The sequence below is a fragment of the Neolamprologus brichardi genome, chromosome 11 (assembly GCF_056152115.1).
Source record: "Neolamprologus brichardi isolate AB-2024 chromosome 11, ASM5615211v1, whole genome shotgun sequence".
Classification (NCBI taxonomy): Eukaryota; Metazoa; Chordata; class Actinopteri; order Cichliformes; family Cichlidae; genus Neolamprologus; species Neolamprologus brichardi.
The window spans coordinates 494339-521129 of NC_142114.1; the positions used below are offsets into that span (position 1 = coordinate 494339).

The 26791-nt window shown below is 40.3% G+C and overlaps 1 long non-coding RNA gene across 1 annotated transcript; it reads right to left on the reverse strand.

The window, feature by feature from the left end:
- On the reverse strand, positions 1-26484 carry LOC102799611 (uncharacterized). The gene is made up of 3 exons (XR_437106.2): positions 26100-26484; positions 14481-14544; positions 1-360 (listed from the first exon to the last, which is right to left on the reverse strand). It is a non-coding gene; the product is annotated as an uncharacterized LOC102799611 (long non-coding RNA).
- Between the last annotated feature and the right edge of the window lie 307 nt (positions 26485-26791).

A 26791-nucleotide genomic window follows, 5' to 3' on the forward strand; every position in this document is an offset into this window, starting at 1 on the left:
CCACCCATCAGTGCTGTGGTAGCTAATGGAAGCTAATCTTCAGTGACAGGACCAAGTCAAACTGTCAACCAGTATTTTTGAAGCTTTTTTGTTCATCACACGGTGGAGCCATTAAAACCATTTATTTGCATGAGAAGCTGGTTGACTGAGAATACTCACCTTTCCTCTCCACTCTTGCTATACAACTAACTGCAGCAGCAGCAGATGGTGATTAACTAACAAACACAGAAAGGAAAGCGGGGAGCACTTTGCACACAGTACACAGTCTCCACCGGGGGGCACCCAACATCTTTCCTTCTTGCCTCCACACTTTGAGGACGATGATCTGATGCTGGCAGCTTGCACACACCACGACTTAACCTGCAGATAATGAGGCAGAAACAGGAACATTAATTTCATGCTGGAGGATTAGCTTTCAATGCAAATGTAGTGTTTGAGAATTAAAGTTGAATAAGCAGGTTGTGACCCACGGACAGCCTTAAACATCACACAGGACTCGGCTACATAAACACATCTTTAGCCAAAAAAAAAAGTGTGTGACTGCAAAGTGAAATGCTAAGCAGGGTCCTTGGATGTAACAGTGCTCTATTTATTGCCTATTTTTAAAGTGCTTTGGAATTGAGGTTAGGGCCATGATGGAGCTGAGAATAACTTTGGTTTCACAGCGGCAAGCCTTAATCCACCTTGAAGCAGCCCGCTGTGTACCAAAGCTCAGAGTAATGTCACTGTAAAGTAGGTTTACAGGAAATGATCTGCATGCAGGCCTTTAGTATAACAGGGCATATTAGGAAAATCAGTTTCCTGGTATGTCTGTTTGTTGGAATTGTTAACAGAATTGTGTACAGGCTTTGTGCAATTGTGCAATGACCGGGTCCTAAAGAGTCATGATGTTTAAGAGCCAGGAGCAAAATAGAGTTAGATAGAATTTGTCAGTCTATGAAATATGAAGAATGCCATCAAATTTGTGTCCTGATACTTTGGTATCAAAATCCAAAACATAAAAATATTACTGTTAATCAAAGTTCAGCCATTCGGGCATCAAAGGGAAAAACCTGATCTCCTGACCACTAAAATGTGAGTGTTTGGTGAGTCTGTCATGCTGTGCCAAGCTCTTTTGTTCCTCTTTTATAACGGTGTGCTTGATTCTTCTTATTTATGGCAGCAGCTAGTCAGATCTGGGATGTGTCATGTGCAGTATTTATATTTCTGTTATTAATGGGATGCCTTTAGTCAGCTCTCCCACAGAGCTCTGTTAAAAATCCAAATGCTTGCCATCTTAAACGGCACTTGGGCATTTTGGCAGTTACCCAAAATATTTCGCCTAAGTAGGCACTTCACCCCAATCTAACCCTTCTGGGACAGACAGAGACCCAGAGGCGTCATACTGTAGAAGAAAGTATCTGTCCTCATGATGGTGTTCACTCAATTAAACTGTGTGTCTTGTTTTATCTGTCAACTTGAGAGAATTTCTTATTTAAAAAGTGCTCTGATTGTCTTGTTGCTACATTAACTGAAGTGTATCAGTTTATTGTGCTAACATAAATGTGAATGCTTAAAATCATTGTTTCCCCCTATACTGTCATTTAAACCTCTGGCTGTCCTAACAGACAGGTTGCCTTTATTCCTGGAGCAGACTAACATTTATAACAAGATGTGAGCTAAATGAAATCTTTACGGCACCTAAGACCTGATTAAAACCTCCACATTTCCTGGTACTATAAACTTTTACAAAATACTGTACCAAAGTTTTAAAATCACGCTCAAAGCCCAATCATTGTAAAAAATGTTTTGGTTATTACTTTATTTACCTTGACCAACAAGGGGCAGGTGAAAAACCCAAATATACAGACGATTTGTCACCTAACCTAAAATGTTACACTTTGGGAGTGAGAACGTGTTGGACATGCATTAAATAAACAAATATCAATTTTACAAATATGTGTTTCATTGTTTAGAAAATTTGTTTCTCTGTTTAGGAATAAATATCAAGTTTACTTTGTTATGCTATTTATAGCTGTTCATAAATGTGTGTTTTTGTATTCTAATTGTTATATATTTAAAAGGTAATAATTTGTTACTGTAATGCATGCAAAAAAAAGTCATAATAAAATAATGTGGCAAAATAATAACAAAGTATAGAACATGCTGTTGTATTATAATGTATTATATTAGCCTAGGTCACCATCAGTGTGTGGTAACTGTGGACCTGGGCACTGCATCTATATTTTATATTTATCCATGTTGTAATTCTAATAGAACAATGTGATTTATTGAGGATGGTCAAATCTGATCTTTTCCTGGACTACTCATGTTGGCATAAATTATATTTTGGTCTGGGGGTGGGGGCACCTCACTCCACCGGTTTGGGCCCTGCTGACTGGGGCTGACTACACTGGGCTGTTTGACGTAACAGATTTTCCTGGCAACCTGACTGTGTCGCCCCCTTTAGGCCAAACTCTGCACCCTCACAGCGGGCGACCTCACAGGATGAAGTTGCACCCTGTTGTTCTGAGGTGCTGTGCTGGACAGCAGTCGAGAGGGACAGTTTACAATACCATGGGAGGTGTGCAGGAGGTGTTGTGAAACTGGGTTGTAAGTGTAGCCTCTGACCACTCCATTAATCACAGGTTTGTCCTTTTGCCTGACTAATCCATGACGGGTCATGCCTGCACTAATTCTTCCACAAGCGGCCATGTCACACTGAACATAATATCCCAGCATTTTTTCTAATCCCTTTTTATCAGGTCTGCTGGCCTTTCTGGTCAATCTAATTGTGACAAAGCACACATAAGGGCTTTTGTGCTAAAAGAAAGTTCTTTTACGGTTTCAATTAAACGCCTCGGCCAGCCCAGCGGAAGCCTCTTGGCCCAACGCCAGTGTCCTTCAGACAAAGAATGTCACTGCACATAATAGATAGAAACACTTGAGTGAGGAAGGAGGAAAAGAAGTGCAAAATGTGGGGGGATTTTTTTGTCTTTTCAGAGGGAAGGAACACAAAGATTTAAGTAACAATCAAAACTAGCCTGAGGGATTAGGAGCCGGAGAAAGCTGTGTGTGTGTGCGTGTGGAAATAGAGGGGGAAGCTCAGTCACAGTTCAGTCACAAAACGCTATTGGAGGAAAGATAGTTTAGATCTAGCATTTCAGTTTGAAGATTTTGGGCAATGACTTTTTTAAAAGCTTCCATTGATTTCTGTTTTGTTTTATGTTCCAGCAAGTCCGAAAACCTTTCATATTTTACCACAGCTCACAGGATCTTTTCCTTTAGAACATCCAAGTGCATGACTCCAGAACTCTTTCCTTCTCTGACTGTCCAGAATGATTTTAAGCTTTACCACCCAACTCTCTCAGCAGCCTTTACATCACCAGTTCATTTGGACCGAGTCACACATACGACTGCACAGAGCTTGTGAAAAAGTGGATCACAGTGCACTTTGTCAGAAAAGGCACTGTGACTGACAGGTATTTGTCTGTACACATCAGTGTGTGTACAGTTGCAGAGACTTCAGTGCCAATGCTGTTAGTGTGTGTACAGAGGCAGAAAGTGAGGGTGGTGGAGGTTTCCCTGTAGTGAATGATCCAGTGTTAAACCAATACTTCGTTGTAATATTAGGAACTTCTAATATTTTGACATCTGCTAAGAATTGAAACAACAGATGCATTAAGAGAGCAGAAAACAGAGCTGCCACTCTTTTCTGGTTCCTCTCAAAGGTCACTTGTTCTAATGCAGTGGTTCCCAAACTTTTTTTGCTAGGCCCCCCTTTGTTTTACAAGAAAAATGCCCCCCGCGCGTGCATGCACAAACACATCCTCCAACCACACACACCCATGTTTTGCTCCATTGCGATTTATTTCACACCTCAAACATTTAGTAAACAATTAAGCAAATACAAGTAATCTGCAATAACTTACAGGTAGTAAGAAAGTAAACTACTAACTCTTTTACGCTACGTCCACACCTACAAGGGTATTTCTGAAAACGCGACTGTTTCGTCCACACGTAAACGGCGTTTCAAATCACCAAAAACTGAGATATTTTTTAAAACTCCTTTTATGCGTTTACGTGTGGACGAGGAATACAGGGTTCATCATGCAACGTCAAAGGTATGTGTCTTTTTGCACGTCACACTGTGCGCCACATTATTCTTTACATGAGATGAATTGCAGAATGACAGATAGAGACAAAATACTGTTACTGTTAATCTGATTATCTTCAGTTTTTACACGCTTAAATATACACACGCAGTTACTGTCCCTCCGTTTAGAAAGGCAGAGGCGTCACGATGTAATTATTTTACGTGTAGTTGGTTTTTTCCTGTGTAATAATATTCAACATTGCTATCAATACATTTTTCAAAAAATGCCTCTCTGTGCAAAATGGGTTTAAAAACATAAACAGCTGTAGGATACTGTTTGTCCGTGATTTAGACAGGGGGAACAAATCGTGGCAGGATCAACCTGATGTTATTTGTATCCCACTGTAACTTTGCTGTATAAAGAGCAAACATCTCCAAAATGTCAGGAGTAGTTAGTCATTATAAGAAGTGTTTGTGAACTAAAAATCAAGAATGTGGGATACTGTTTGTCCGTGATTTGGAGAGCCCAGTGCATGCTCCCGACGAAGGAAAGACCAATTATGCAGGGGAGACCTACCTTGGCACTTGTGCGGGTGAAGCCAAAGGCAAGATATGCTTCACCATATTTTCTAGTCTTTGGCTTAAAATGAAGTTGGTTTGGAAACATATTCAGCTATGCTTCATCTCCTACTTTGCGTTTGTGTGGGCGCAAGCTTGTTTTTTGGGTTTTTTTCCCTTCTCATATCTCTCTCCCGCCCCCCTCCCCCTGCAATGGCTCTGCGCCCCCCCCCCCCAGGGGGCGGGCCCCACACTTTGGGAAGGTCTGCTCTAATGCAAGGAATAAAAAAATTCCAAAAAGCATGCTTCTGTGAAAGAGACATCTGTTTCACTCTTCTTCTGTTCTTAGCTGTTGGTGTTTATCATTGCTTTATTTAATCCTTGAATATTAAATGTTCAGACCTTCTTAATCATTTTGACTTTCATGTCTTATTACGTTTTGCTGGGAGGTTGATGGTTAGAATGGGAGCATTTCTTTAACAGTTTTCTTTACTTTACATATCTAATATGCAAAGTAAAGATATCTAAACAGCTTTAGTTTTATATATCTAATATTTTTTCTTCACATTGTTTATTAAGCTTTTCTATCATGGCTTTTGTGGCAGCACGCTATGCCTCCACCTGGTGTAAAATTTGCTAATCACTGGAGTCTGTTTGTCTGTTTATGACAACAATGCCAAGGTAATTTACTGGTTAAGACAGGTTAAGACCTTAAATATCTGAGCGATAACTCTAGTGATGAAACAATTAGAACCCCTGGAAATGGTGGGAAGGAAAAACTCCCCTTAAACAGGAAGAAACCGCCACCAGAACAAGGCTCACGACGGGTTGCCTTCTGCCACGATCTGTTGGGGGTGATGGGAGGAAGGACAGGACAAAGACACGCCATGTAAAAGAGCCAGAGACTACTGATAACTAATGATTAACTGCACGTGTATAGACACGTAGTGAATGAAGAAGAAACACTCAGTGCATCATGGGAAGCCCCAGCAGCCTAGGCCTATTGCAACGTACACCGTAAAAAAAATAAAAAAATAAAAAAATAAAAAAACTTAATATTCTGGTAGCTGGGGTGCCAAAATAATACCAGAAAATACCAGAAAATAACTTTCCCATGAAAATATGGTTATTTTCAGTAATGACAATACAGTTTGTTGCCCTAATTTTACATGGGATTTTGCCTTTTTCAAGTGCTTTTAAACATTAAATTAGGAACAATTTAATGTGATTAAACAATGAAATTATCAATAAACAAGGTCAATGAATGCGGCAATATGAATAATAATACTTAAATGTACAGAAATATACAGTTAACAGTTGGTTTAAATAATAATTGATTGCATTCATATAGCGCTTTATGAGACCCTCAAAGTGCTTTACAATTCTACTTTATAATTCCCTTCTGGCCATCACCAGTAGGTGGCAGGTGAAGTGTCTTGCCCAAGGACGCAACTCCCAACTCTTGAGCCACGCTCGCCCTAAATAGCAATAATAATAATTATTATTTGATGTAAAAAAAGTTTATACAAATCATTTTATATATTTTTCCATAGCATTACATTTGAATTTAACAGTTCAATCTTTCAAATAACGGACAAATATTTATGAAATTATGATACATTTGTGAATCTATTTTAACAATCTAAATATGCATATGTACGACAGATACATTTAAAAAACAAGAAAATTATGTTTTATTACATTTACAGTGATTTTACGTTAATTTACATTTGAAATGTAAAATCACAGTCTATTTATGTGAATTCAATGATATTCTAGAAGAACAGTACAAAACTGTAAAATACTTTTATATTACAATTTTTTTTACAGTGTATCTCTCTCTGTATCAAGCCTCAGCTGTCTGCCTGAGGTGGTCACTGACTGCACTGAGTACAGGACAAAACCCTCTTGGTGCCTCTCATCTGCAAGGCTGGCAGCCCCTCTGTGGTTTTCATTTTTATATTGAATATTCCTGATTTTTTTTTGCATTTAAACATTTTACTGAATGCAACAAACTTCGGTTTTATGGTCTGAATCCCAGGCCTTGAAATTTCCAGCCCTTGACAGAGCTTTAGGTCAGGCAGGCCAAAAAGTCAAGCTTCACCACTGTCCTGACAGATCTCGGTGCCAGCCCACAATGCAATACTACTGACTGACATCCTACTAATAAATCTCCTAGTGGCTGTGTTATTTAAGCTCCCTCTGTCTGTCCACTGCTACAGCAGGTGTTTGCATACCACTTTGCAACCCAGCTCCACCCTTTCTGCTGCACCTGACTTAATCAGAATAATTAAGGACAGTCCTGTTGTGTGCTGGGGTCTATCTGCTGCACTCTCTGCCTTATGCTTTCCATGGAAGGATGGGGGCGGGGGTCCCAGAATAGAAATAACAACCTGCCTTTGACAGATGGGTGGTCCTGACTGAACCTAACTTTAGGGAAAGATTTCCCATGGTCTAATAGGACAATTAAAGCTTTGGTTATTAAAAATACCGCGTAGGTTCATGTTATCATCAAAGTTGTTATTAAAGGTTTGGGCTTAACTCTTTCCCCTGTAAACACAAGACAACAGAGACAACAACTCTGTATCTTTAATAACGAGTTGTGACACCTTCGTATGTATTAGTTAAGATGTGGTTTGACAACCATCAGAACAGTTTGCAGGTTAGCTGCAAAGGCAGAAAGCACCCTCACTAACCTCAGTACCACTCAGTTGAGAAAAGAGCTTCAAGTGATATGTCTGATAGTCTTTGAAGAGGTAGAGTCCAAGCCTTCCCCACCTCCTTCCTTCTTCCCTCAGCTCCTGTAAGAGACGTCTATCCTTCATGCTGCTTTTAGACAGCTGTGCTTACGCTGCATTACGCAGAGGGGAGTGTGGGGAAGACAGAAGATGGAGAGGAGAAACAGAGAGTGCCTGCTGGATAAAAGCAAGCTTTTTGTTTCCTAATGGATCCTTGCCCATTTTATTCAGATCAGTCATGCAGGCAGTGGCTGACATTGGCATCATTGATTTAACATCATTCATTTCAGAAGGAGGAGGAGGAGAACGAGGAGCTGAAGGTAGCTGACACTTGTGAGAAATGAGGAGAGCAGCAGGAATTCTGCATTAACCCAGTCATTCATTAAGTCGCATTCTTTTTTATAAATATGTCAGTTTAAAGCATAACCAGAATCTTTTGATTCCAGCGTACCGCCATTAAAGGCCTGTTCATTGCTCAAGCAGATGTTTCCTATTTTAAGATTTAACTGTGAATCAAATCCATTATTCAACTTTAGTGACAGGATGAGAGTGTAGAAACAAAACTGTTTCTCAGCTATGAATTCAAAAAAATTACCAGAAAAAAAACACAAAAGGAATTTACAAACAAGCTCGTTCACCCTCATCACGGCCGACTGAACGTCAGTGAGAAATCTGTAATCTGGTTTGTGAGAAGACAGAGAGGCTAGGCGATCGGCACGCAGCCAGACTGAGTCCGGTATTTTCAGCCTCAGAATAAACTCCAGTCTTATCACAGGCGGAGCAGCTGGCTGCCGAGCAGGACAGGTGACGGAGACAGATACTGACAGCAGCCCGACCTGCCAATCTAACGTCTTTCCAGATTCCCAGAGCGAGGAGGGAAACGTGGAGGTGAACTCCACTGCTGCTTGAAAGGAGCTGCACAGTTAAAGTTGCAGTCTTCTCATGAGTCACAGAAAAATGTAGCTGATCTACAGATTGAGCTGCATTTACAGCTTAGGAAATGCAAAATGTGACTTCCTGACATGTGTCATCTAATAGGATCGAGGAATTTGGAACAAATTCTGAGTGACTGGTACCACATGTTCAAAATGTAGTGACAGAGCCTGATCTCAGAAGAAATTCCTTTTGATACTCACCAAAAATATGTTTTTGTCACTATGATGTTGTAGAGTTTGACACCAGAGGGCTGTTTCCACATCTTCATCTGCTGAAGAAGGGAACATTCCTCTGTGCTCACCTCAACTCCCAGTTTGACACGTGGATCTGCAAGCAGGATTTTGTGACATCGCAGCTAATTTTACAACATTCATGCTCCAGAATTTGGGGAAGGTAATTCAGCTTTTATTCACAAATGTATCTGCAGGGAATCTTGGGAAAAAAAAAAAAAACCCAGGCATTAAGCAAAACTATATATTGTTTTTTAGCCTCTCCCAGTGGATGTGTCTGTTTCCTGGCGGTTCATTTTCAGCATCCTTATCTTGTATTTTCTGTTAATTTAAACTGTGTTTAAAACGCTTTCAGTGCTGCAGATCATCAGCGCAAAGGAGCTCTTAACATTGATGTGGGAAACACCTGGAAAGAGCATTAATGCTCTGAAAAACACCAACTGAACTTTTTAATATTTGTTTTTCCTCGAGTCAGAATCAGTTTTCAAGGTCAGAAAGGTTTCATTACTTTATGTTTAACTAATTAGAAAAAAGTGACCATTTAAAACCATAAAGAATTAAACTCTGAATGTTGCACTTAAGGCATCACAAAGACTACACAAAGCATAAACACACACTCTTGATAATTCCATCAAAACTGCCACTCACACGACAAACGTGACAACCTAATGCAGTGACTGGAATTAGAAGAGGTGAATCCCCACAGAGGGGTAACTTGTGTTTGCATCCACCAGCTTTGTTTAAAACAGTCAGTTAAACATAAGAAAGCTGTTTTATGGAGCAAAATTAGCTATACATGCTAAAATTTAAGCAGCTGTTTGGTTTTAATACTTACCTAACCCTTAATTTTCTCTCCAAAGTAAATGTGGCAGTATCTCCAGGTCATATCAGGACAGTGGCAGAGCTTCAGGAAGATTAATTAACACCTATCAACAGCAGACTGTCTCTTTCTGTGCTGGTAGATCTGGTCTAAACTTGAACCAGGTCTTACCAGACTCTATAACTGCAAATGCAAATGAAACATCCCCCATCCCCCTCCCCCAGTAGTTTTCTTTGACTTTGCATAAAAATCTGGACTTTCTTGTCAAAGAAGGCAACTTTTAGTGCTTAATTAGTTCATAAAATCTTGCAATGTGTGCCAGCCCTGAAGCAGGGTCCCCACGGCAGACCAACAACAGTCTGCTCATTAGAGGAAGCCATTGGTCTGTGTCTGTTGCTCTGCATGGGCTGCTATCAAAGTCTCTGTGGTTTAGAGGATGCTACAGGAACACACATGCTCAAATGTAGGTACATGTGCACAGCACTCTGAAAACTGAGATTTTTTTCTTTGTGCCTACAAATCCTAAGAAAAGAACCAAAACCAACTAACAAATATATCTTTTTCCGTTTTGTGCCAGAGAGCTCACAAAAAAAACATGTCAAATCTTTAGTTTTTAAATTTGTACACCACATTGTATTTATATTAATGCCTTTACCATCTCTAAAAAAATTAATTTAACTGATGTGGATATCAAACTGATTGTTCTGTCAGTTCAAATATAATTTACAGAGCTACACTGAAGGAGGACACTATTTTGGTTTAAGTTAGGAAAATGGCTCAGCAACAGGGCTGTTTCTATGCAGCATAGCACAAAGAGATTAAGATAATGCAAAAGACCTGGAATATTTTACTATTTTAACACTGGAAACAAAATAAAAATGGAAATATACTGGATAATAAGATGTGAAATATATATGCTTCAACAGAATTAATTATATAAGATGAAATGCAAACAGTTCCAAATTCTGCAAATTATAAGCATACTGTGGACTTAAATAAATATAGTGTTCTAAAATGTTTAAATATATGTGTACACTGTAAAGAAATTGTAATATAAAAGTATTTTACAGTGTATTTTACAGTTTTGTACTGTTCTTCTAGAATATCATTAAATTAACATAAATAGACTGTGATTTTACATTTCAAATGTAAATTAACATAAAATCACTGTAAATGTAATAAAACACAATTTTCTTGTTTTTTAAATGTATCTGTCTGTCTGTATCTGTGCATATTTAGATTGTTAAAATACATTCACAAATGTATCATAATTTCATAAATATTTGTCCGTTATTTGAAAGATTGAACTGTTAAATTCAAATGTAATGCTATGGAAAAATATACAAAATGATTCGTATAAACTTTTTTTTTTTTACATCAAATAATAATAATAATTATTGTTATTTAGGGCGATCCTGGCTCAGGAGTTGGCAGTTCGCCTTGTAATCAGAAGGTTGCCGGTTTGAGCCCTGGATCGGACACTCTCGGTCATTGTGTCCTTGGGCAAGATACTTCACCTGCCACCTACTGGTGATGGCCAGAGGGGAATTATAAAGTGGAATTGTAAAGCACTTTGAGGGTCTCATAAAGTGCTATATGAAACAATTATTATTTAAACCAACTGTTAACTGTATATTTCTGTACATTTAAGTATTATTATTCATATTGCCGCAATCATTGACCTTGTTTATAGGTAATTTCATTGTTTAATCACATTAAATAGTTCCTAATTTAATGTTTAAAAGCACTTGAAAAAGGCAGAATCCCATGTAAAATTAGGGCAACAAACTGTATTGTCATTACTGAAAATAACCGTATTTTCATGCAAGTTATTTTCTGTTATTTTCTGGTATTATTTTGGTGCCCGAGCTGCCGGAATGTTACTTTTTTTTTAGGATTTTTTTTTTACGGTGTAGATGATTATAAAGAAAAGCTGAACGGCAGTATTAGCTTTATTTAACTGGAAAAATCTGGTATGTTTTTATCTTTTCTTGAGCTTTGCTGCCTTAATGTTTTGACATGTCACCTATATAGGTGACATGTCAAAACATTAAGGCAACAAAGCCTTTTTGGTAGGATGAGCAACCTTTAATCGAAACCCTGCTGCATCCTGTTTAATGAAATTAATTTTAAAGCATCTTATGGGTGTGGAAATGGAACCGGACTTTGTATTTATATACTGCTCTAGTCTTAGCGTCCACTTGGCTGTACAGAACTTTACTGCACATCCTGATTTAGAATCACCAGTTAGCCTAATGTGGATGTCTTTGGGATGTGGGAGGAAGCTTGACTACCTGAGGGACTCCCACCTTTTGCTTTAAGAGGACAGCGCTAACCAGTATTTACTGTCACTCTCATCCCTCTCCCTGCTGTTTTTCTTTTCCTTTTTAGGAACCGTGTGTCAGCACTCTGACAGAGAACACCAACTATACCACCATCTGTGCCTGCAAGTAAGAGGCACAATGCAACAAAGTGGTGTGTCACGGTGTCGCAAGGCGAGGCCATGGAGCCACTGATAATTTCATGATGGGGGAGCTATTGTGTTGCAGCTGCAGAGAGGGGGAGAAAAGAGAGAGGGACTCTGGGCTGGACACTTCGCAGGCGTGGCACCACAGCAGCAGCAGCAGAAGCTCTGAAGCAGCTGGCATCCACAATTAGAAAGACGGGAACAGAAAGAGACAGGAAGGAAGCTATGAGACAGAGGTGAAGAAAGGGAGGGTAAGGGAAGGTTAGGAGGGATAGAAAGCAATGGAAGACAAGCACTCTTGTCACACACACATGTGAGAAATGTTCACATCTGGTTCTCTCCTCTCTGTGTACAGAGCACCAAATTGAGTTGTCATCTGCAAGAGCCTGTGGTAGCGAATCACAGATGAAATTGTTGCTTTCCCTAATTAGCTCCAGTGTGAACTCTGAGGCCCAGCATCCCAGAATGTGTGTCACTTTTATAATCCTTCCCGCAGAGCAATTTAAAATGGGAGGTAACTACCTTTAGGCTGCACCGTGGCTGGAGTCATTTCCAGGCCACATTAAATGATAAGATCTGTAATAAGGCTGAAATATAGCTTAGCTGATTGAGCCAGGTGAAGGAGACAGCTTTTGTCATATTAATCCTAATGTGAAAATGATGGAAGAAAAATGAAGTCAGGGATGAAAATGATTAATCGTGCAAGGAGCTGGATGTGCCAGTTGTGTAACAAAAAAGAGAAAGGAAAAGAAAAAAATACATTCAAGCATTTAAGCAATTATGTAATTTGTTCCATGCTTCGAAGAGTGCAAATGCAAATTGAATACAGTGACTCACAGCCACGAAGCAGGTGCACGCGAGCAGAGGCAGGATTATCTGATTGAATCCAACCCAGAACTCAAAACTAATTAAAACATTCTCAGACACAAGAGCATTATCTCCTGGTCTTCATGAGCAAGTTTGTTGTGTGTTTAGTGTCGATTTTTCGAGCAAAGGAAGAACTTTCAGGGATAAGAGTGAAAGTGTGGGATTATTCGGAGGAGAGAAAAGGTTGCTATGGCGTTCCTCAAGAGCTGTGCAGACAGTTTGCTTTATCCCTCTAGTTAACTGAGTAGGATGTCTGCCAAGCTCCCCAGGGATCTGTGTGTGTGAGAGAGAAAGAAAACAGAGCTAGAGGAAGGAGAGTAGTTCCAGTGGGGCATGATTTGCTGAATGGACTGACAGGCAGAGACTTTATGAAAGTGGTCTGTCACAGCGGACACACAGCTACGCCAGAGGACTGCTTGACGTGAAGCTCAGCCGGCTGGCAGAAATCATTTTCGTAGTGTACATGTTAGAACTGACCAACACTGCATTATGTAGCTCACACTGTGTGTAAAGAACCAGAGCCTATTCATCATATTTTGTCATTGTAGACATCAGTGTATGTTGACAGAAGAGAATTTAACTGGATTTATGTCTGCCAGCAGGTACAAGTAATAAACTACTCCACCAGTGAAAGTAGCAGAATATATCAAAATTCTAAAACGTAAAAGACGTCAGCGTGCAGTAAGGCAGTTGATGTCTGGTTAATTGAGGTTTAATGCTTTTGGAGCAAAAAGTTGTTTTAATGTGAGAAAATATTATTTAAAAAATAAAAATAATAAAAATACAAGGTTATTATTTATCTTTATTCTTCAAAGATGCTTTGCTGGACATAAATTAGTCAGCACTTAGTATGGCCATCATACACCCCAACCACCTCCTACTGACTGTGATGAACTTTATGAATATGTTGCTTCATTCATTCATGAAAAAAATTCTCCAAAAACCCATTTAGTTAGTAATTACATTTCTTATCACAGAGTAATTGAAAAACGTTTATCCATATATGAAAATAAATGAGCACGCACTCCTTTTTATAGACATGTTAGGAAATAATGGTCCTTTGTTACTGTGTCACTATGTCTTTTTTGTATATATATAAAACACAATTTATAAGACCTTAGCATAAAAATAAGAGACTCTAATTAAAATAACTGCCTTTTTATCATAATCTTTGGAAAAATATGGATAATTCCGAATGTTAGAGTCGCCTTTAAAATAGCTGCCTTGGTGCATTTCAGCTGAATCATTGAAGTTTCCAGGACGAGGAGTCGTCCTGCTGCCAATTCACACTATCAGCCACAGTGGCCTCCTAATCAGCAGTGGAACCAGCCCGACTGAACAAACAGGCAGTTTTATACCGAGGAGGCATGCAGAGTGTGACCTTGACCTGACTGCCAACCAGAGTAACCAGTGGAAACCACAAAAATGCAAATGCTTTTCATTGATTTATGGAGCTATACTTGTTAAATGTAATTTATTTTATTCAATTAAAATATAATAAAATTAAAAATATAAAAATAAAATATAATAAAAATATTATTATTCAATTTGGACCCATGATTAGGTGCAATTAAATTCAGACACGGGTGGAACAGCATTTTTTTTTCTCTTTTCTCACACAGTTTGGTTACAAGGTGTCACTGCAACTGTTACATCTGAAAAGGAGAAACTTGAAGTATAAATTTATTGCAGTCAAATGAGTGCAATCAAAGCCAAATGAAAGTGACCTTCATGTTCACACGGCTGGAGCAAACAGGCAGTAAACAGACTCATTTGCAGTAATTCCTACCTCTCAGCTGATTTCAGGTAGTGTGGAAAAGCTTCTGCTCTCCAAATAAAGGCTGACGGCCGGCCTGTGGGAGGAAAGCAAATGTCAGAGTAATTAATTTGTTTTCCTTTAAGAATAATAATACAGGGCCAGTGGTGTGTGTTAAACAGGCTGGACTGGGACTCCTCACACATATAGAATCTTTGTATTAATTAACTGTAATAAATCATATAAGCATGGTCAGCGACTGCACACAGGCATATGATGCATGTGCTTTGCATCCGTGTGTACATATACATGCACCTCCCCATTGGCCATGTCTGTCCTAAGCAGCGCTGCGGCGCTGAGGTCCGTTTTGTGTTGATAGCAGTCTCGTTAATCATGCACACGCACAGCCTGCAGCTCCATACCTATGATTATCAGCATCAATTGGCTCAGAGAAAAAGCAACTGCCGTCTTTGGACCAATGGAGGCAGAGGTTGTTGGGGTGTAACAGACTGGATGGTTATTGATTTAAGTGTGAGAGGAGACTAAATGGAATCTGAATATTTTTCCTCAGAGATGAGACAGTTATTGGTGGTGCTGGGTGTGTCAGCAAGACACAGTCCCCAAAAGGATGGATTCAGTTTTGCACTCAGAATATAATAACTTCATATTAATTAAGAGTCTATAATAATTAAACAGCTTGATCACAAAATTCCCTGCAAATATGTTTTTGTACTCTTATTCAATTCTGTTGATTTTAATGTATGCATTAGATTCTAAACCAGTCTTGCAAAAGCGGTAAAACATCACTTTGATTACACTGAAAAGTTCCAAAATAATACACCTCATCTGGTTGGTTTTTTTTTGTTTGAATTAATTATTATTATAATTTTTAATATAACAAAAGTTGTGCTGTCATAGCAGATTACAGAGGGCTAAAATATATTTACCACAACATGGAATTAAAGATGGTAAAAAAATATCATCAATTCAATTCAACCTTATTTATACAGCGCAAAATCACAACAGCAGTCGCCTCAAGGTGCTTAATAATGTAAGGTAGACCCTACAATAAAAAATATTGTGTAAAAAATTAGAATTTTTTCATGATTTCTTCATAACAGGTATCTGAAAGATGATTACCTGCTTCTGTGACAGGGTGCAGCTGCAGACTGTCATGATATCAAATTTCCACAGCATGATTATTGCATCCAAAATGACTCACAATAATGATTTCCTTAAAATGGCAGTAGAAAATGTAATTACTATATATACACTTATACTGGGGCGACCGTGGCTCAGGGGGTTGGGAAGCGTATCTGTCGCCGGTTCGATCCCCGGGCTCTCTGTCCTGGTCGTTGTGTCCTTGGGCAAGACACTTCACCCTACCGCCTACTGGTGTTGGCCAGAGGGGCCGATGGCGCGATATGGCAGCCTCGCTTCTGTCAGTCTGCCCCAGGGCAGCTGTGGCTACAACTGTAGCTGCCTCCACCAGTGTGTGAATGCGAGAGTGAATGAATAGTGGCATTATAAAGCGCTTTGGGTGCCTTGAAAAGCGCTATATAAATCCAATCCATTATTATTATTACTGTGTAAAACTCATCTTTAATATGTGTTTGTCTATTTTTTGGCAAATGAATTTACTCAGAACTGTAAGGAGGTGGAAAAAGACAGAAACTGTGCAAAAGCTATAGAATAATTACATAACTATTTACAATTTTATCAAGTATTAATATTTACTAAATCTGAAAACTAATCTGAAAATGTTACTTTGAAGGAAGAAGCGTCTAAATAGAATTTTAAATTTTAAGCTTCACATTATGAAGTGAAAAGTATGGTGGATAATCTTTACATTATGGAGCTACTAAAATATAAATTCTTATGTTAAATGATAAATACAATTCACTTTTTCATGCTTACATCATGTCATGTTGTACTTGATGCCACTGATGCAGGGATTTATTTCTTTTTTATATTTATTGTGTTTTATGCATATTCTGTTTATGTCATTCAAAATCCTATGCAACAGAGTTATTCATTCAGGGTGAATAATAATAATGAACTATAACAATAACAATAAATAATAAAAGTCATTAATGTAGTTTATCGTTGTTTGTAAGCACATTATAAAGTGACTGTTTGCTATTACTCTTGTGTATGTTTGGAAATAGGCTGCAATCACAAAAATCGATTACCAGCATTAACAAAATGGATATATTATGCAAATAACATTCATTTAAATACTTAATCACCTATTAGGCTTCCATACATTGCGCTTTAATTAATTCGGCTTACAAATGCATGAATGAGGCCCATTTTGCTCATTGTCAGCTCAAAGTCATATGCAGATCATCTGACTGATCACACAAACTGATATTAGTATTTGTAAAAAAAAAAAAAAAAGGAAAAAAAAGAAAAAAAAACAAGAAGAAGAACCAAGAAGTTGTTTAAACCATTTATAATTATCAACAACTCTTAAATCCATGGTTAGGTTAATGCATCCATGTGGATAATGTTGCTTTTATCTGACTTTGCTAACAGTGTTGTTTGTATTTTAGGCAAACTGAGCCTTTAATTCCTGTGAAAGCCTGAACTGTATCAGTCAGTGAAATATAATGAGGCGTCATATGGCGCACTCAGGGGTGCGTTATGTTCACATGTATCTCTGTTACCATCAGAGTGAATGCTGTACTTTGTGCTACAATAGTCCCTCACCTCCTCTACAAAAAAACCAGGATATGGAATCAGGGCAGCCTAAAAAAGAGATGGGAATAGAAAAGATGAGCACAGAGGCTCCAGGGTCTGGTCAAAATTACCTCGGTCTGCTCCTCAAATGAAAGCAAATGTGTCCTCAACGCCCCGCTAAAAGCGTCAGACGGAGGCTGCTGGAGACGCACTCACACAAGGCCTTGAATAGTATTAGCTTTCAACTGTGGCAAAAACTTTTTGAGCACTGATTAACAAACTCGGGACTCACGTATGTCCGTGTATGAGAAAAGGGCCACTTTTGCTCTCTCCTGGAGGTGATTCAAACTGTGTGAGAATCTGGAGATTTCGAACAAATCACAGCATCTGAAGAGAAATGACGTGGAAGGACGTTCACATCTTTTAAAGCCTCCCCTCCGAGTGGCCTATCAAAGCTCTCTGATTTCAAGTTTCTGTTGGGATCAAGAGGCTTTTGAGACAGCTGCACACGCTGAGGAAGGAAGCGGCACCTGGTTCACCTATCCTCGCTCTCACACCTCCTGCCTACACACCTCTAGCAATGGCCCAAAACCAGCAGACCAAAAAAAGAAAAAAAAAGAGAGACTCAGTTAGACCACACAAGCATAAATCCTCTTTTTCTCACAAGCCTGCACACACACACACACACACACGTATCCTGTGATAAAACCCACTAGCAAATTCTGTCACTCAATTAATGTCTCGTTTTATCTGGTTTTAACATACCTGCCATCCTCAGCTGGAATTAAAGCCTCACCTCTTTCTCCCCCCTCTCTCCCCTCCCCTTCATGCACACACTTTCTCTCTCTCTCTAAGTAGCTGCACACAGTGTGCAGGATTAAGCGCTGTGGTAATAACTTCCATATTGAAAAAAAAATGCAGGGTTGGGCTTCCTCACGTTCACAAAGACTTCTTAGAAACAGAAATGCCTTACACTTTGTATATACCCACAGACTTCGTGTCCTCTGTGGGTTTTACTTCTTGTTTTATCGTGGAGAAACACCAGCTGCGTTTTACGTTTTTTTTGTTTTGTTTTTTTTTAAGGATTCCAAGTGGGGCTGATGCCGTGAACTATCTTGTACAGGGTTTTCCCACAGTGTTTTGCAGTTCAAATGGCGGATTGGAAAGTGCTGACATTCTGGTGGCAGATACTGCTCTCTTGCCCGCCAGCGCCATAAATCCCCTGTTGCGAGGAGTGTGGTGTGAAATCCATTTAGCACAGATTCCTGCAGAAAGCTTGTCATCTCATTGAAAAGATCCCCCCTGAAATATGGAAAGAAGCCTTAACTACAAAACAGAAAAAAAGTAGGATGTTCTTTTACTGCCACAAAATCAACCCCACCACCACCCTCGAGACCAAACCTTTGTTTCTTCTTCAGTGTAATACACAAAAAGAAAAGCTGGTAGTAAACAAAGATGGCTGCCGCGTCTCTGTCATGGTGGGGTTAATCTTTCATAAAGTCTATATGCAGTATGCAGCCCCCCCCCCCCCCCCCCCCCCACCGCCCCTTGTGCACGGCACAGTAGCACTAACAGGTGTAAGTAAAGCTTTAACATTTCATTTACTACAGCACTTCTGCTCCCGTGCCCCGACAATGCAACGGTGTTTAACCTATGGCTGATTTCATCAGACACGCACGCTGGTGCACCAATCACTTTCATGCCGGGTTATCACTGAATGCCCCTTCATCGTTCAGGCACCATATGGAGGCAAAAATCCTGCTCTTACTCACGATCCATATGCATCAAACCTTTAAAAAAAAATCCTACCCACAACAGACACTCTGGCTTCAGTTCTGAATACAAAACTGGAAGATGAAAAAAAAAACATTGATCGCTGAGAACTGTACATTCAGTGTAATGATTCATGTCGGGTCTCTGCGAGGATGCCGGTGACAGTCGACTCGCATCACCTCAGGACAGGAATGGTCTCAGAGTGAGCTGATGTGCTCTGTAGAGTCAATAGCTCCTCTTTTGTCTGAGGGGAGACAAAAGTCTCTTGCAGCTTCTCTTGGAAGCAGCTTCATTATTAGTGCATTTTATAATGTCAGAGAAGAAGAGTGCAGACGTTTGGAAAGAGAAATGCAACCAGAAGCATTGTTTGATTATAGAGGCAACCTCCAGCATCAGCACGTTGTTTAGTTTGAGCCAATCAGAAGTGGTCCTGATGAGAGTGTCTGACTGTGTGTGTGGAGGGGTGTACTCTCCATTGCTATTTCAGGTCTGAATGTCTTTGTGTGCAGCTATATGTCAAACAAAGGGCCGCTATGCCTGCCCCCCACCCCCACCCCGCCAGCCAGTGGGGGTGGGGGGGCAGAGATGTAGTGTGTGTGTGTGCATGTGTGTGAGATTTTGGAGTGGAGGGGGGTGTGCTGTCTGCGGGGAGCAACCAGGCGTGTGAAATTACTCCACACTGCCTGTCTCTTTCCTCTTCCCCCTGACGCCTTTGTGCTCTGTTTCTTTTCTTTCCACTGTCCTTTTCCTTCATCTCATTCACGCTCGCCTCATCTCCACGACCCCTCTACCTTTCACCCTCTACTCCCTTCTAATTCTCCCACCTCCCGCCATGCTTCCTCTTCCTGTCTGTGCCTCAGATGTCATTCCACTACACAGCCAGGAGCTAATATTAGCCTGCAACAAATGATTATGGAAAGTTTACTGCCCATTACAGCTCCTTTGATGGGAGACAGTCTTTGATATGGAAATGCCGCCACTGCCACCATGTAGGATGCACACATATGCACTGCATTTGTGTGCTTCTGTGTGTGTGTGTGTGTGTATGTGTGTCAGACAGAGCGAGACAAGCGTGGGAAGACAATGAAAAATGGAAGGTGTATCCTCAGGGAACCCTGTCGTAAACCGTTTGGACAAATTGGGACTGAGGGTAAACTGTCTCAGAGGGTTTGTCGCAGCCCACAGCTAATATACGCACACATGAAACTGACACATGACAAATGGTAGGTGTGGATGATGGAGTTACTGTGAGCCAATAATCTCTTTAATATGTTCAATCCCGCTTAGACACACTAAGTACCTAAGTGCTCAAAGTGGAGAGGCAGGCAACGTGAACAAAGAAAGATGAGCATACAGTTAAGACATGTTAGGGTGACAGATAGGAGTCAAATATCTTCCAGGTGTGTAGAGAAAATATGAAAATGAATTTCAAAACATTCTTAAAGTCCGTAGACTGAAGGAGTCCACAAAGATAAAGAAAAAGGGCTTACCTTTCAGTTCCACAGCCACATGTGAGAGTCCATCACCCTTCTCACACACACACGCGCGCACACACGCGCACACACGCGCACACACAGTCATCATGCATGTGCTCCCACGCGCTCATACACACTGTGTGCAGGGAGGGAGAGACGAGAACCCATCATTGTTCTCATAACCCCTCCCACACGGCTGCGTAGCTCTGTCTGGATGGATACATGTAGGAGTAGCACTCTCCCGCACACACACACACACACACACACTTTCTCACAGCGTCTAGTAAAAAAGAAACATGCAGCATCAACAATCTATCTTCTTGTACCCTCTCTTTACTCTAGGAATTCCAACACATACACACACACGCACTTCCTCCACTCTATATGCTTACAGCACACAAAGACTCCCACTCACACACCATGTGATCATGTGATGCGTGTGATGCACAATGCTTGTGAGAGCATGTGGTATATTTCCACAGTTACTTTGTCTACATTGCGCACATTTCCTTTTTGCACCCTGCTGTGATACAGCAATGTAGGATGTGTGTTTTCCTCGCACGTACACACTGTGTAACATGTGACTACATAAGCGCGTATTTGTGTGTTATCCAGTAAAGGCATTATGGGTGAGGATAAACAAACACACACCCTTACAAACCCTTGTTTGGCGAGGCCACTTGGGCGAGGAAACTGCTCTTGTGTCCGTTCAATTAGTCCTGAGGGGCAGTAAAGCTACCTGTACTTACCCCCACTGCATTATTGATGGATGTAATGGTGCCATTACAAGGATAGGAAGCTGCTGATGTTTTAACACAGGGCTAATGAGGAAGCGTTAAGGAATTAAAGTCCGCTGGGCCAACTTGGGCATTTTAAATGGAGATGAGCAGGAAGCAGAGTGGAGTGTTTTCACAGAGAATGAGGGTTACTAAAAGAATGGTGGTCCAAGCCCTAACACAGCTCAGCTATTTTCTAGGCCTTTATAAAAAAGATAGACAGCTAATTAATGTTCTAAGATATGGCAGTTTGGTGTGATAGTACTGGTCTGAACCGAGCCACTGTGGTTTATATCCTGCTGACCGAGGCGTTTGAGTCCAGCCAAGTCGTCAACTTAGCCGTCTGTATTTTTTGAATGTGCAGACATGGTGTAAATCTTATAGACGTAAATCTTAAAAACAGCAGACGGCTACCTTTTAGCAAAGTGGTTGTGTGTGACAAAAAGCCGAGCTGGCTTCCTGTTCTGATCTGCATACCGGCTGCATTTGTAGCAGGCAGCACTGCTGTGGAAACAAGACAGGTCGTGAGGGTCAGGATTTTATCCAAGCAACATTTACAATCTGTCTTACTAATTAGAAAAACACACACACATGCAAGAAAAGACACTTTGCTCTCCCATGAACACACCATACAGTGTTGATCCAGCACCAAAGTGCATTATGTTTTTTTTTCATGGTTTTTATTTAAAATAAATCAGAACACACCTGCTGAAGTTTGTAAATCGTATTTTTGCTTTGGCTTGATTTTTTTTTAATTATAAGATGAAATTAATTAACGTCCTATCTGATAAGCCTTTGTACTTTCCTCAGCAGCTTTGTTAAACAAGTTTTCAAATGAAGTGTAATTAAATAAAATAAAAGGGTGCAAATGAAGTCACATTTGTAATTATTAACGCTGCAGTGAAAGTGAAATTTAGACAATTTTGCAACATGTCTGCAAGTACAGATGTGTTGAAACACCCATTTAAAAAAACTCTAATTGGATTTGTGGGTAAGTGTCTTTGTTATCAACTCTGTGATGGAGAACAAAGGATTTCAGCAACGTGCACGAATACACGTCAAGTAAGCGTTGTCTGATGTGCCTTCTACTCTGTTAACTGTACAGTACACCTACCTGTTGGTAATTTTCACTACTTTTTCTTGCAGGTATTTTCTGCAAATGATGGAAACATTAAGAATGAATGAACATTTTTACTATTTTAAAAAGGCTTACATTTCATATCCATATTTTCTGTATATTTTAGCGTTTTCTTATGTCTTACTATTTCTTTTTAGGTCAAGCTTGTTATATACATTTGAAATAACAAATACGTATTAGTAGGAATTATGGTATTATGGTTTATGGTAAAGAAACCAAAACAAAACAAAACTATGGACAAGGATGTGAATGGGAATGAAGTGGAGTAGAGTATAAAGTTCACTTAGTGCAGCTTATATATGATAATTATTGCTCGCTCTATTACAGATACAAATGTTAGTTTGTTCTCAAGGAAACTTGACCCTTGTACCATTGTCCATTTTTTATAACCAAGATAGATTTGAAAAATCTATATAATTGTAATTGTCCTTCTACTAACTAGTAGGTATATTACCTTTTTGTTAAAGATCACATGCAGGTGAAATCCAGTGAGCAGTGAGATTTCATCAGTAATGTAATCTTTGAGTATATTTCTTCAGTTTTGTGTTATTCCTTCATAATGTGTTTTCACCTGTAGAGAGCAGTGCAGAAGCACTTATTTACTGTCTGGGATTTAATGTGAACACAATGAGATCTGACTTTGGAGCCATGAAGAGTTAAAGTTTGTCACACAGACATTTCACCTGCAGGCATTAATACGTAATGTGTAAAAATGTTTTAAATGAATAGTATTTATTAACATCAGAAAACTTTGAATAACAACTGACCACTGGCCCTACAGTTTTTATCAAAACATTAAAAAATCGAATACATTTCCTACTTTGAAAACTATAAGGCACAATAATTACTGTTAAATGTCAGGAACTTCTTTGATAGACTGAAAAACATTATAAATATATTACAGGCTTTAATTGCAACCATAATCAAGCAGCGCTTTAAAATAATGTATGAGTATGTGAGAGCTTCTTTGATGGTCTGCGTTTTCTCAGCTTCAATGCGATCCCGGTGGAAGATATGACTCTTTATAGTACACCGTGTTCCATTACACATGCCTTTCCACCACTCCATGTCATTCTCTGAAAATGCTTTTAATAAAACTAACAAAGCTAAAGGAAAAGAAAAAGGATGCAGACAAATTTCGAGAGGATTAAACACATCTGAGTGGCACAAAGGCGTTCAGTCAGTGAATGCCACACCCAAGGCCCCTCACTCAAGCACAGTATATGGATACCAACTCCTTTTCCTTCAGAGGCCATCTCACTGACACACACAAACACACACACACACAGCAGCAGGGTTAGTGGCCAGTCTCAGTGAAATACAAGTTTCCCCGTGTATGATGACACCGCTGTATTCTCTGAGATGGCCTGGCCACCGAGGCTGCCGCCTCACAGCCTCTTGACAAGAGAGCACAAGGATGACCAAACAGTCAGCGAGACAAGCAGACTGAATTAGTGCAGATCGAATCAAATAAATCAAACAAAACTAATCAGATTTTTTTTAGTATAAATGCTTGGTTTGGATTAATTTTTTATTGGGTTTTAAAATTGAAATGCTACGTTTTTAAACCAGCTTGGAGCTCCGCTCTGGTTCCAAACACCTGTCACGACAAAGCAGGGAAACAATAGGAATTAATGAGAAATATTCAAACGTTTTCCAATAAGTGTTTGTGTGATTCACAGAAGAGTGGAGGGGGTTTGCAGTACACCGCTGCATACAGCAACTGCTCCGTGTATTTCAGATATTCAAATTATCTCTTGCTTGTGCTCGCTGGCATGTGAGAGCACAGAGGCTTCATGGCATAAAAGCTGGACAAATATACAAACTCATAAGCTATCAGTATCAATGCTTTGGGCAATTATTAGCACATAAAAGAAGCTTTTAGATATATGGGGGGATGGGGGTGGGGGTGTAAACTGATCGTACTATGATAGAGTATGAAAAAGAAAACACGATAAGAGGAAAAAATATGTTTTTGCGTGTGTGATATCAGCTTAGATAAACGGAACCTGTGGGGGAGGGCGGCGGATGAGGCAGGGTGGGCTGGTGCCACATGTACAGTACCTGCTCTATCTTGGCATAGTAATGAGCTACCCAGCTCTGTGTACTCCTCTCTGTGCCATTCTATGCAAATAAGGAGATCCCAAGGCCACGAACACGATCATTTAAACATCTTTGAGATATTTTACTTCACCAGAATTGACACTCAGCTCAGTTTAAACGATGAAAAGACCTTGCGGGGGTTTTTAAAAAACCTTTTTTGTTTAAAACAGCTTTCTGAATGCATCTAACACCAGCAGCTCTGAGCATGTGCAAGGCTGAATTTATCTGTGGATTAATGAATGAAGCACACGGTGTCAGAGCTGCGTTGATACTCTGTCAATATCAACACAAGCTCCAAGCTTGTTTCCAGAGCTTAGACAAAAAAACACTGACCCCGCCTTGTCTCTCCAGTCCTGCCATGTTAACAGCTGTTTCTTTTACTCTTGGTGAATAAATAATAAACATTAAGTATTAAGACTTTCAGTGATACTAAACCAAATAACAATGTGAATGCTTACATTGTGAACAATGAAAAAAGAAAACTGCTCCAGGTAGATAACAATCATAATGATCTCACTAGACCAGGTGAGCCTCGTCCACAGGGTCCCCACCCACTCAACTTCATCAGAAGCACATGCACAGTCTCCATGACAACCACTTACCATGACCCCCCCCCCCCCCTCCCCATCCCCTTTCACCATGACGACCTCTGCCACCCAGCTGTCCTCCTGAGGCCTGTAACCGAGCTAATATGGCTGCTGCTGCGGAGCGCCCAGCGACACTGAGAGCACCAGCCCTCTCCTCCTCCTTTCCTGTAATTCCTCCACCCCAGGGGGTTAAAGCAACTCAATCCAAGGACTCATTCAGACAATAAAACCCACTCTATCCTTCAGTTCCACTGGGTTTAGTGACCCATTGCCTGCCAGCATAGGAATCAATTTGATGTCCAGTGCTGCTAACTATCAGCCTAACAACTCCTTAGAACTGGCAAGCCTCTCTCACATGAAAAACTCTACCCATGATTCCTCTCCCAGCCAGAAAATTTTCTAAATGGCTTCTGTAACCTGGTTTGGGTCTTGCTTATTTTGAAACTGAGCTCAAATGAGAGGTTGATTGTGTGCTACAGGAATGTGTAAGTGCACTACAACTACAATCCAAACACACACACACAGCTTTTTAAAACATCTCTTTGTGTCGGGGGGGTTGCATAATGATTCCATGACAGCCTGTCAGACATCATATGAAATTGATTCCATGCAGCCAAAGCTCCCCTCACTCTCTCTACACCATTGTCCCCTGATGACTCCGCTCTTGATCAATCCTATTATGTGATAACATGCTACAGTATCCTAACAAAGACAAAGAAAAGTACAGATCACAAATGGAGGCATCGTTAATGTCCGTTAAACGCTGTCACAGTTGATTTTGCATTCAGAAGTTGGTACCTTTCAGATCTGTGAGATCTTCCTTCGTTAAACGCGCGATAAAGCTTCTGACCTGCAGGGCTGGCCACATCAGGAGAATGTTCCTACCGACTGGAAAACCGTTTAACCTAACTGGAACAGCATTTAAGACTTTGTTGAAAGATTGTCAAGTGTCCACTAGGTATGAAATGTAGCCTTTAGGCCTTTCCGAATGGAGAGCATATCCATACACTGAGATGCTGTAGTGTGTAAACGCCTGAGTGAAAGTGTGTGTGTGTGCGTGCGTGTAGAGCGGTGGATGTCGAATGCATGCATGTGCAGCAGAGTAGTGTGTGACTTACCCCTGGCTGTCCCTGAGGGCTGAACATGCTCTGACAATGCTGACGCTTCTCAGCGTCCCACTCCTCCGACAGCTTTCATCTACAGTATGTTCGCTATCACTCAAAACTCCCTCCTCTGCTTCCTGAACACTCTTTTTTGTTTCTATAGTGTTTATCTTCCCGTGCTATATCTTCATACTTCCTGCCTCTTTTTCTACTACGTTCTTCTTCTTTCTCCTCATCTTTCTCTTACTCTCCTACTTTCAATGCTCTGCATTTGGAAACTCTTTATTCATTTTCTCACTCACTTTCTTCTTTACTCATCTCCTTCTTTTTTCCTCCCGCTCTTCTTCTCCTCCTCTCTGTCGCCCTCATCAGTGCTCCAGGAGCTTGGTATCGCTTGTCTCTCGGCTGGCACAGAGAACAGGCAGACACATGGGAGGGCTGTTTTGTAATCCAGCAGGTCATACCACCCTGGCACAGGAAAAGGGGGGGCTGATGGGATGCACAGAGGGAGGGGAGGGGGGAGGGAGGACTTAGAAGGCCTATACTACTACCTTCCAACCTATACCTTTTCTGCATCCCTCCGTCTGCGAGCTGATGGTCTCTCCCTTTTTTTTCCCCATCGACGCCGAGGTCTCGCCTCACTACATCCTCTCTGTGAGTTTGAGGTTTTAAGAAGGAGATGAAGGAAGGAAAGAAGGAAGGAAAGA